Source organism: Ictalurus punctatus, chromosome 14 (assembly GCF_001660625.3).
Source record: "Ictalurus punctatus breed USDA103 chromosome 14, Coco_2.0, whole genome shotgun sequence".
Lineage (NCBI taxonomy): Eukaryota > Metazoa > Chordata > Actinopteri > Siluriformes > Ictaluridae > Ictalurus > Ictalurus punctatus.
Window position 1 is genome coordinate 2,671,251 of NC_030429.2, and position 10,709 is coordinate 2,681,959.

General features: G+C 39.8%; 1 long non-coding RNA gene across 3 annotated transcripts in view; it reads left to right on the top strand.

The window, feature by feature from the left end:
• The first annotated feature begins 5,416 nt into the window (after positions 1-5,416).
• LOC108274438 (uncharacterized) overlaps positions 5,417-10,709 on the top strand; it is a 38,354-nt gene continuing 33,061 nt past the window's right edge. For all 3 annotated transcript variants that reach the window (XR_008397824.1, XR_008397826.1, XR_008397825.1), the window contains exons 1-4: positions 5,417-5,926; positions 6,035-6,100; positions 6,189-6,236; positions 6,331-6,498. This is a non-coding gene — a long non-coding RNA (uncharacterized LOC108274438). The remainder of the gene's footprint in view (positions 5,927-6,034; positions 6,101-6,188; positions 6,237-6,330; positions 6,499-10,709) is intronic.

Here is a 10,709-nt window from a genome sequence, read left to right on the forward strand (position 1 = left end):
GGAGGAAGCAGGAGACTGTGTTAAACTCTTGATATCGGGGTGAATCGCATCACCTACACAGCGGAGTCTTTTTCGCTCTTCTGTTATTTTTATTTCTTGCACTCGGCCTTCCAGCTCCGCAGAATTCTGATTCTTATTGAAGATATTGTCGTTGCATTACTTCGCCTAGATTTTGTGGACTTACTCCTCTTAAAATGTACTTCTGTATTAATGTGCTTCTCTGTTTCGATGCTCTGACCGGGTTAGAGTTTCTGTTTATTTAATTTTATTAGTGTTATCTCCTCGGCTTTACGTGCTACACTGTTATATTATGTGTTACAAGTCTTTAAAAGGTAAGGACATTATATTTATTATTCCGTGCAGACTGTTTATCAGTCTTGGTAATTTTGTTGGTTAGTCCAGCTTACTCTCCGAGGTGTTTTCACATTGTGGACAGCGTTCGCTTTCTGTAGGATACACTGCTGTCTCATTTGTTTATGGAGACTTTGGATGTGGGAGTTTGGAGGATTGTGAGAGTAAGCAGAACATGCCAATGCTTTGAAGGATGTAATGTTATTTAATTACGAATCTGTTTTTAGAGGATTTAAACCTAACATGGTGAACAAATTATATTATAGAATTCAGGCAATTTTACTGGGGTTATCTCATACAGTGTAGCAAGTAATAATCTGGAAAGACCTTTGTAATATCACAGTCTAAAACTGGATTTAAAGAGAAGCAAATTAGTGAATGAATCACATGAAAATGAATCATACGTAAATGAATCATATGAAAATGTAACACTTGAACATGAATCCCATGAAAATGAATCACATGTAAATGATTCATACGTAAATGAATCACATGAAAATGTATCACTTGAATATTAATCTCATGAATATGAATCTCATGAAAATGAATCACATGTTAATGAATCACATGTAAATGAACCATATGAAAATGAATAAATAAATTAAAGACAAGAAGTATAGACTACTACTAGAAGTATTGACTAAACATCGCCATAAAAGGCCCCATAACAGAATAATGATTTTGAGAAATTGCAGTTTCCCAGATTGGTCACACGAGGGCAGTCAAGCTCCATTCAGCTCACGCAACACAACGCCTCTCAGAACTTCACATGGGAATGTTTAAAAAAAAAAAAGTCTACATTTAAAATTTATACGAGTGTAGGTTAGATTTTGTCATTGGTGGGGATGTAAAAGTCCGCAGAACACATACACTTTAGAATAATGTTCCTTAACGTATATCTCATCACCTACAGTACATAATATCATCAAAAGAAAGGGACCAGGGTGAAAATCAGTATTACATGCCCGTGATATCCAGGCCCTCAGGTGGCACTGCATTAAAAACAGGCATGATTCTGTAACAGAAATCACTGCATGGTCTCAGAAACACTTCCAGAACTCACTGTCTATGAACACAGTTCACCGTGCCATCCACAAATGTTGGTTGAAGCTCTATCATGCAAAGAAGAAGCCATATGTGATCATGTTCTTTGCCGTCTCCTCTGGGCCAAAGGCTCATTTAAAATGGACTGAGGTGAAGTGGAAAACTTTTCTGTGGTCAGACGAATCCAGGTGTTGAACCGGTTTGCCTGCAGTCCAGACCTTTCACCAATTGAAAACATTTGGCACATCATGAAACGAGAAATATGACAAAGAAGACCCAGGACTGTTGAGCAACTAGAATCCTGTATCAGACTCGATTGGGACAACCTTCCTCTCCCAAAACTCCAGCAACTGGTCTCCTCAGTTCCCAGATGTATACAGAGTGTTGTTAAAAGAAGAGGGGATGCTACACAGTGATAAACATGGCCCTGATCCACCTTTTTTTTTTTTAGGATGTGTTGCTGCCATCAAATTCAAAATTTGGGGTTGTATTTCACTACCGAATGGGCTCATACACAAAATATACCATAATTTAAAGCTCAATAGCATTCAAAGAGAATGACTTACTTGAAGTTCTTAACTACACACAGCCTTAGATTGTTTATCTTTACAATGGGCTGATTCTGTCAAGGAGAAAGTGCTTAGTAGTGAGCAATTAGTTAACAGCCTGCTAGCTAATTGGCACAATAGCGGTCAGCATATTATGCATATTCAGCTTAAACATGTAGATGTGTGTTAATGATAATGGAGTTAACTTCCCATTTCATTTGCATTTCATTAAACCAAATAAAAGTTACATTTCTACACCGACTCATGGTTCCACCTGATCGTAAGAATAACACCTCATGAACACTCAAACATTCTTAAGCCCTCAAGACCACATTTGATGGCTCCAGATGACAAGCTAGCATTTGGGACAGAACCACCATCTCAGATTGGAGATTGGCTTAGACGAGTAACTAAGCCAGTGTTTCCCAACCGGGGTTCCATCTGATGAGAGCAGGGGTGCGTGTAAAAATCCTTCAAACATTTTCTAAAATGTGTATAAAACATTTAATATAGATGAGAAATTGATGTCTGAAATAGTAACACAGACACACACACATAACAATAATAATACATTATATGTATAATAATACTAATTCCCTCCCCCTCGACCCCCCTCGCAGACCAGTCAGCAGCACGTCAACATCAGTATGCGTAACGCATGCGTGTGTTTTATCCTAATAATTAACGTTTCACGATGCGTGTGTAGTAAGACAAGATGAAATTGTAACCAATGAATGTTTTATCTCTTGTATGAATACCAAAATAATAGGTTTACAATTCGACAACTTACATTCATGAATGGTAGGCTGATTGGTGTGTCTAAAGTGTCCAAAGTGTCCAAAGTGTATGAGTGGGTGTGTGAATGTGTATGTGATTGTGCCCTGCGATGGATTGGCATCCTGTCTAGGGTGTACCCTGCCTTGTACCCGATGCTCCCTGGGATAGGCTCCAGGTTCCCCGTGACCCTGAAAAGGAGTAAGCGGTAGAAGATGGATGGATGGATGGAACTCTACATAGGAAAGGAATTATGTTTATTATTAAGCAGGCCTTTAGATCCACTTCAACAAATCCAAACTTGAGATAAACAAACTAACATTTTTCCAAAGATGCAAAGTATAACTGTACGACCAAAACAAGTGAAGGTGAGTTTCAGTGTCATTCTGACAAAAAGAATAATTAGTGTAAAAATCAGATCTCCATTTTTTCTTTAAGAAATTTTTGACAGGGTAAATATTATGAATGAATTTAAAGATATTTCTTTTACTTTGTTTGTGAGGAAAAGAGTCCATTCCAAGTTGCCATGGTGTCTGGTTTCACGCAGTTCTGGATCTAGCTATCATGATATCCTGCTAAGACACAAACTGTTCTGGTCATTTATTCAGACCCAAGATAACCTTTGGCCGTGTAGAGCTCTGAAGAATGAAGCGGGTCCTCATTCCCACGTCCATGGTCTTGAGGAAACTCGATGGTCAAGATTTTGGTTATTGAAGGTAAATGATTGAATGAATAAAGTTGAAATATTGTATCTGCTTTATACTTCTATAATACTCTATTGCTCAAATCCTACACTCACAGAACTGTCAAATTCATATCATTCCAAGGCCTTCATAGGTGAATGAAAAAAACAACAATTTGTTAATACTAAAATTATAATCCCTTTAATGCAAGTGGATTGACCAACAAGTCCATGAAGCCTTTGAAGTAGAACTGCCAGATAGAAATAATATGACTTAAATCATGTGACATCATTCCTTGGAAGTTTGTGCACACAATATCGGAGATGGTCATTATGTGTGTGTTCAACTGGTTTTGGTAGGACAAAATTGACACCTTGAGACATTTTATTTTATTTATTTATTTGTTTTGCAGTTTCATCAACAAGAAGTTTATTTTTTACTTACTGAAGGAACATATCAAGCTGTAGTTCTTAGTTAATAAGCAAAATTACCACTTAATGAATGTGCCAACACTTACTGTCTGTTGTCGGTGGCACATTCATTGTGGGGGATGCCATGACTTTTTTTTTTTTAACATACTCTCAGTTCATAAAGTCAGGGCTCATAGAAAAATATGAGTTCTAGTTATACTTTCATGTGCATTCACCTCATAACTATGATATTTTCAACAGGAATTGAAGCCACATTATGTGAGTGTAATCAAAAGCAAGCAGGAAGATGACCCCAAAAATCTTAAACTAGGAAAAATGACATGCTTTGACTATTTTTTTCATGAGGTCATGACAATTTGTATATATGTGTCATGAAAAATATATACCACATATGTATCATTCATATATGTAAGTAGTTATATCATACACTTTCTGTCAAACTGTCAATCAAAGTAGTGTGTTTGATAATTTATGACCCTCTGTGCTTCCCTGACTGGCAGGTCTGTAGGGGTGGTGAGAGGGTTAACCCTATCGAGTGTATCAGCTGTCAATCTGGCTCCTTTGTGTCTGGGGGTGTTGTGGAGAGGTGTGTGTGTGTGGGGGGGAAATAGCCGCCCTCCCAACAAAAGGTGTTTATGTTAATGAGTTTGGTTTTTGGTGGGGTGAGATACGTCTGAAAAGAAATAATGTTTTTAATATGGGGATGTGTTTGTGTTACTGTGTGGTTATTTCGTTTGTGTAAACACATAGTCAGAAAAGCATGATTTTTGAATTTGTACATATATGAGTAGAATATTAGTTTTGTGAAATAAATGAAAACAATTGTTGATTATGTTTTTAAGGATCCCGGTTTACCTTTGAATAAAAAGTTTAGGAGGTAACGCGTCTTTTTTTAAAAAGAAAATGTTTAAAAGAATCGTTTGTATTACATACATTCTAAACACAAACCTTTAGGATGTAAAAATGATTAAAAGAGCTGTTTAAAAAAGAATCCGTATTACTAGGCTTCCAAAAAACACATAAAAACTTTAGGAGGTAAATATAGTACATAACTTCTAAACAAAGATCCTCACGAAGTAAAAATGTATGTACGTACATACGTGTTTTCAGACACGCCTCTCTCTCTCTCTCTCTCTCTCTCTCTCTCTCTCTCTCTCTCTCTCTCTCTAAACACACCCATACACGTGTTTTCATCGTAGCCAGTACATTCTGTCAAAATGTCAATCATGGCGGTAGAACCTGAGGGCTAATTTATGGCCTCGTCCTTGTCAGGCCTGCGTTTGTCTAGGAGTGCTTAATTTATGACCCTTTGTTTCTTCCTGACCAAGAGTTTTTATGACAAGGGGGGTCGTGGTGTGATGCTACAGATTGTTTATGATAATGAGTGTCTGTCACGATTCCCCCTTGAAGCAGCGTGCTCTAAGCGCGAATGCGCGAGCACCTGCTTTTCAGTTGTTGACTGTGATGACATCTGGACACGTGTGTGTTGTTTATGTTTCTGTCATGTCTCCTCCCTGTTCTGTCATTGGCTGGGATTTCACGTGGGTCTGAATTGCTCTCAGCTGCTAGCGGTTTAGACGCTGATCATGTCCGCATATATACCGCGCGCCTCCCAGTACACAACGCGGAAGAGTAATACTTTAAAGTTAGTTTAGAGTGTGGCGTAGTTATAGTCACGGGCCATGGTTAGAGTGAATTCGCGCTGGATTATCCGCTTCCAGTCCCTCGTCATAGTTCGTTTTGTTTATCGACCCTGTTTTCCGTGACCACGACCTAGATTCCTGACTTGCCCCGTGTATGCCTGTTTGCCAGTCGCCTGACCTCTTGCATGTTTATGGATTACGTTTTGGATTTGTCTGCCTGTCTCTTTCAAATAAACAACTGTTCATCCTGCACTTGTATCCGTCCTATCTCTGCTCCGTCACGATTCGTGACCGTGTCGGTCAGTTACGCAGGAGTCTCTAAGATCGCGGCTGTGTTTCAGAGCGCTGTGTAATTTTAGGCGATTCGTCGATTCTCGTTTTAAAGCACCGTTGAAGCTTTATATTTTATTTTGGAGAATACTTCAAAGAGGAGATGGCCGTCTAACGTAACAGTAAGTGTTTTGTTTATTATTATCATTACACATTGTTAAGAATGTTTTTATTTATAAACGTATTTATGGGTTTATTGTGGTGGATAAAACTGGTATCTAACGCTACAGGTGATGCTGACATTGTGTCTATCCCGGACATCGTAGACGAAATCAATCTTCTGAACAAGGCAAGCGGTATGTACGTTGTTATTCTTTAAGTATACGATCCTATGTATGATGCATCGTGTATGTGTTTAATGATTTTACTTTATTTTGCACAAAGGGTCGAACACAGAAGTCCCGCGAGTCAGGTTGGAAAACCCCGTGTTGGGTAAGATCTGTAATAATGAGATATTTAGCTGTTATGTTTAAAAGCTGTTTAAGATGTTTTCTTATGTATTGTGCTCGTTTGTTTACTGTTCAAGGCTTGTCAAATCTTGTAAACAAGATTGCTGCACCCGAGTTCAAAAATAGTGCTGCGGTTTCTACTGAACGCGGTATACCAACGAGCTCTGGAAAGGCCAAGCGTAGAACAGTCGCTCAGGTCCACAGCGCGGGTGTCGCGACGTCTAAACGTAAACGATAGACAGACGGTATGTAGCATGTGTATAAAAATTTTTTTTTTTTACATTTTTTTTTTAAATATATAAAGTTTCATCATCCTAATTCGTGCCGGTATCCTAAGCAATGTTTTGTGGGGTCAACCCCCCCCCAAGAGAGTCAGCTGTGAATGAACCGAGCGCTATAGACTCTTGTTTGAACTGGAATCAGGACCTGTTTGATTCGTGGCACGCTTGAGTATTTACCCCGGTTCCTGGAGACGATCTGCCTTCAAAACAAGAAGCATTTGGTCGCGAGGCTACTGTTATAGACAATAACAGAGACTCGGTGGATGTGATACGAACCGTCTGGGCATTATAGAAAATAATCAGCGTCTTTATAATCAAAGTGTTGTGGAATCATTACAAAACCATATCACACATAAACAAATCATAGCAACCCAGAAGCTTCTTGCTGGGGAGATTCGACACGTTGATCACAATCAACACCTGACGACAAAATTGTTAAACAGTTTGCACAGCTGGTTAAAAACAAGAAACTCGGGTGAGTTGTACAATAAGTATTTTCTATGTGTGTGTTTATTTGCTGGTTCGTATCTGTTTTACTGTATGTGAGGAGTGTTGGTTTTTTTTTTTTTTTTTTTTTAAACTAGGATTTGTTTCAATGTAAAAATGTCAAAGCGGTGTGGTGAAAACTCGTGTAATCTGGGAGCAGCAGTTAAATTTAGATGTGACAACGATGGTCTGTGTACTTTTGAACAGCGTGGCAATACAGAGACGTTACAGGGTTTAATTCGGACAATGGAGGATCTGAATAGACAGCAGTCTACCACCGATACTTTGTTGGACTTATTAAGCAGTGTTAGATCAATGGCTGAGGTTCAAACAGAACCAATGCTTAATTCGTTGTTAGACAGCGATTCAAATTCACAGCAGGTGAGGTGGGGGTCAGACAGTCAATCGTTTAATCCTTTGGAGCCAAATTTTGGGTTATCCGAAGCCGCTATTGAGTCTGTCGTAAGAGAGGGTGGGTCTGTTGGTGGTTATACGGTGGTACCGAGATGCCGATTTAATGGATTGGAGATACAGCGTCGTATAAACATGCGTGTGATAACCGCGCCAGACCTGGCTGCGTACACTCTCTGCATGATATCATGTCTGAAATAGTGTCGTTTTCCAGACTGCTGGCCGGTGATGGGGGGCTTAATCAACATTACAGTGAGAGGCCCTAGTCTACCCTCTGATGTTAACGCTGTCTTGTCACCTGACAACGATTGCGATTTGCACATATTCACACAACAACTTGAGAACATTATGCAAAGTAATTCTGACGTAAGGGCTGATGAATGTCTAGATCTGAACGTGTCTATAGCTCGCGGTAAACACAGTGGTGCTTATCGAAAGATACGTGATTTAGCTCATAATGAGGTGATTGCCAGAAACAGAATCAATCTGTTATGCCTCAACAACATATCTAACAATCTGTTTTGCAGTCTCTGTCCCATTTTCTACAACCGCATGCGCCATGTAGTGATCTGGAGTCGTTAGCTGCGTCTCTACAGAAAACTGCAGGGTATTCATCACAGCAAAAGATAGGGTTTAATGACATCACACGGTTTGAACAGTTGTTACTTGTTAAAATAGTGGTGTTCCATAGAACATCTTCTGGTCTGTTGGAATACTTTACGAACAATGACAAGCCTCATAATAAGACTGTGTTCTTGTATCTACACAACGAACATTATTTCTTGATTAAGAACCTAAAAGCATTCATTGGTACACCGTATGTGTGCGAATACTGCTATCATGGTTTTACTAGCTGTAGAGACCACAGATGTAAATACATTTGCGATGTATGTAATGCACCTGATTGTCATAAATACGTTGGCAAAACGAGGCAATGTCACGATTGTTTGCGGTACTGCAGATCAGCCTACTGTTACAATGTGCATAAACAAATGCAAACAGGACAACAGTACGTTCAGTGTGATGTCACTAAATACTGTCAGAAATGTAATGGGCGATATCACGTCAACGGAGCCGCACCCAAAAACGTGTGCCCTGCAGAACACTGTGTCCATTGTAAAGCTGAATTGGTTAATGACTGAGTACACCAATGTTTCATACAACCGATGAAAATGGAACCACCTAGCGACAAATACATTTATGATTGTGAGACACAACACACAGACGGTAAACGCGTTACAAATTTCGTATGCGCCATTACATTTAAAGGGGAAGAGTTCACAGCCGCTGGTACAGACTGTATAGATCAACTTGTTAAAAAGTTTAGAGAGCCTCATTATTAGGTTTACACATGGGTTGCACACAGCGCTTCAGGGTTTGACAATTTTATACTATCAGAATATTTTGCAAAAGCAGGGCTAACGCTCCAAATTACTATGCATTTTAATGTATGATAAGACATTCAAGCAACATTTCATCGATAGCTACTCTTTCATCCCTATGTGTCTGTCCATGACATCTGCCGTGTTAACCTGTGCTGAGAGCTCACTTTCCACATCTGTTCAATAGAATAGAAAATGAAGACTACGTAGGCCCATACCCTGACGAGCATTTCTTCGGCTATGAGACAATGTCTGACAAAGCAAAGAGGGCTCTGTTTGAGTGGTATGTTACGTTGTCGGGTAAGGTTTTTGATTTAAAAAAAGAGCTCGCCATGTACGGCAAGAACGATGTAGTTTTGCTCCGTGAGGCATGCATGAAGTACTGTGACGAATTCATACAATGTACCAAACTCGACCCATTCAGATAAACCACTTCAGCAGCATGCTGCATGGCCGTGTATAAAACCCACTACTTAGCAAAAGACACACTAGCTCTGACCCATAACGATGCATACACAAATCAGAACAAGACGTACTCAGCCGTTTCCATTGAATGGCTTGAATGTCAAAACATGCGTGTGAACATTTTAACACACTTTAAATCATGGAGAGATGGTGATTGTAAAATATCATCTCAATGGTTATTATGAAAAGGATGGTGTCAAATACGGTTTCGAATTCAACGGATGCATGTTTCACGGGCATGAATGTCGTTATAACCCAAACCATTTGCATCCATTATCAAAAGTGCCGTACAGTTTGCTCAGAAGACAGTTTGATGATCAGGTCGAAATTTTGGAAAAGGCGTATGGTCTCGATGTTGAGGTGATGTGGGAATGTGATTGGAATAATGCTAAACAGAACGATGTCGCTATAATGGCATTTATTTCCACTTGCACACATCCTGAATGATTGAAATCGTGCAACACACTATTTGGTGGTCGCACTAACGTGTACAAATTGTATCACAAAGCCGACAATAGTGAAAAAATACAATATGTCGACTTTACAAGTTTGTACCCCTTTTGCCGGGCCAAAAAAGTTACCCCATAGGGCATCCGCAAATAATTTTCAAGGATTTTGAACCTCTTAAATTATTATGGGTTTGTCAAGGCTACAGTACTGCCACCACGAAAACTGCTTCACCCTGTCCTTCCCTATAGGACCGGTGGTAAGCTTGTTTCCACTTTATCGTACATGTGCCGAACATCAGAATCAGACAGACCCATGTCGTCATACTGATGAGGAAAGAGCTATTTCAGGGTGTTGGTTCAGCATAGAGCTGTTGAAAGGTGTGGAGATGGGTTATATTGTAACAAACGTGGACGAGGTGTGGCATTTTCCACAACGGTCAAACTTTGTTTTATGATTGTTAAAACATTTTTACAATATAAACAGAGGCCAGCGGTTTCCCCGCACATGTTATGACGGACGCAGACAAGGAATCCTACATCTCAGACTACTTTGAGAAAGAGGGGATTAAGATGGACGCTGGTAAGATAAGTCGCAACCCAGCACGCCGTTCTATTAACAAACTTCTGCTGAACTCACTTTGGGGTCGTTTCTCCATGCGTGAAAACTTGCCGTGTACGGAGTTAATTTTGGACCCGGAACAATTTACACAGCACATATTCGGTGACGGTTATAATGTTCAACACTTTTCCTTCGTTTCAGACAGCGTGGCTCTAATTCAGTGGTGTTATGTGGATGGTAAAGGGGGGCAGACTCGCGACATCAACATCTTTCTTGCGGCTTTCACAACAGCTCATGCCCATCTAGAACTTTACGAATTAATGGACAAATTGGGTGACCGGCTGTTGTACAGTGACGCAGTGTGATCTTTACATCTAGCGAGGGCGAATGGGAACCTTCGTTGGGCCCTTATCTAATTTAACG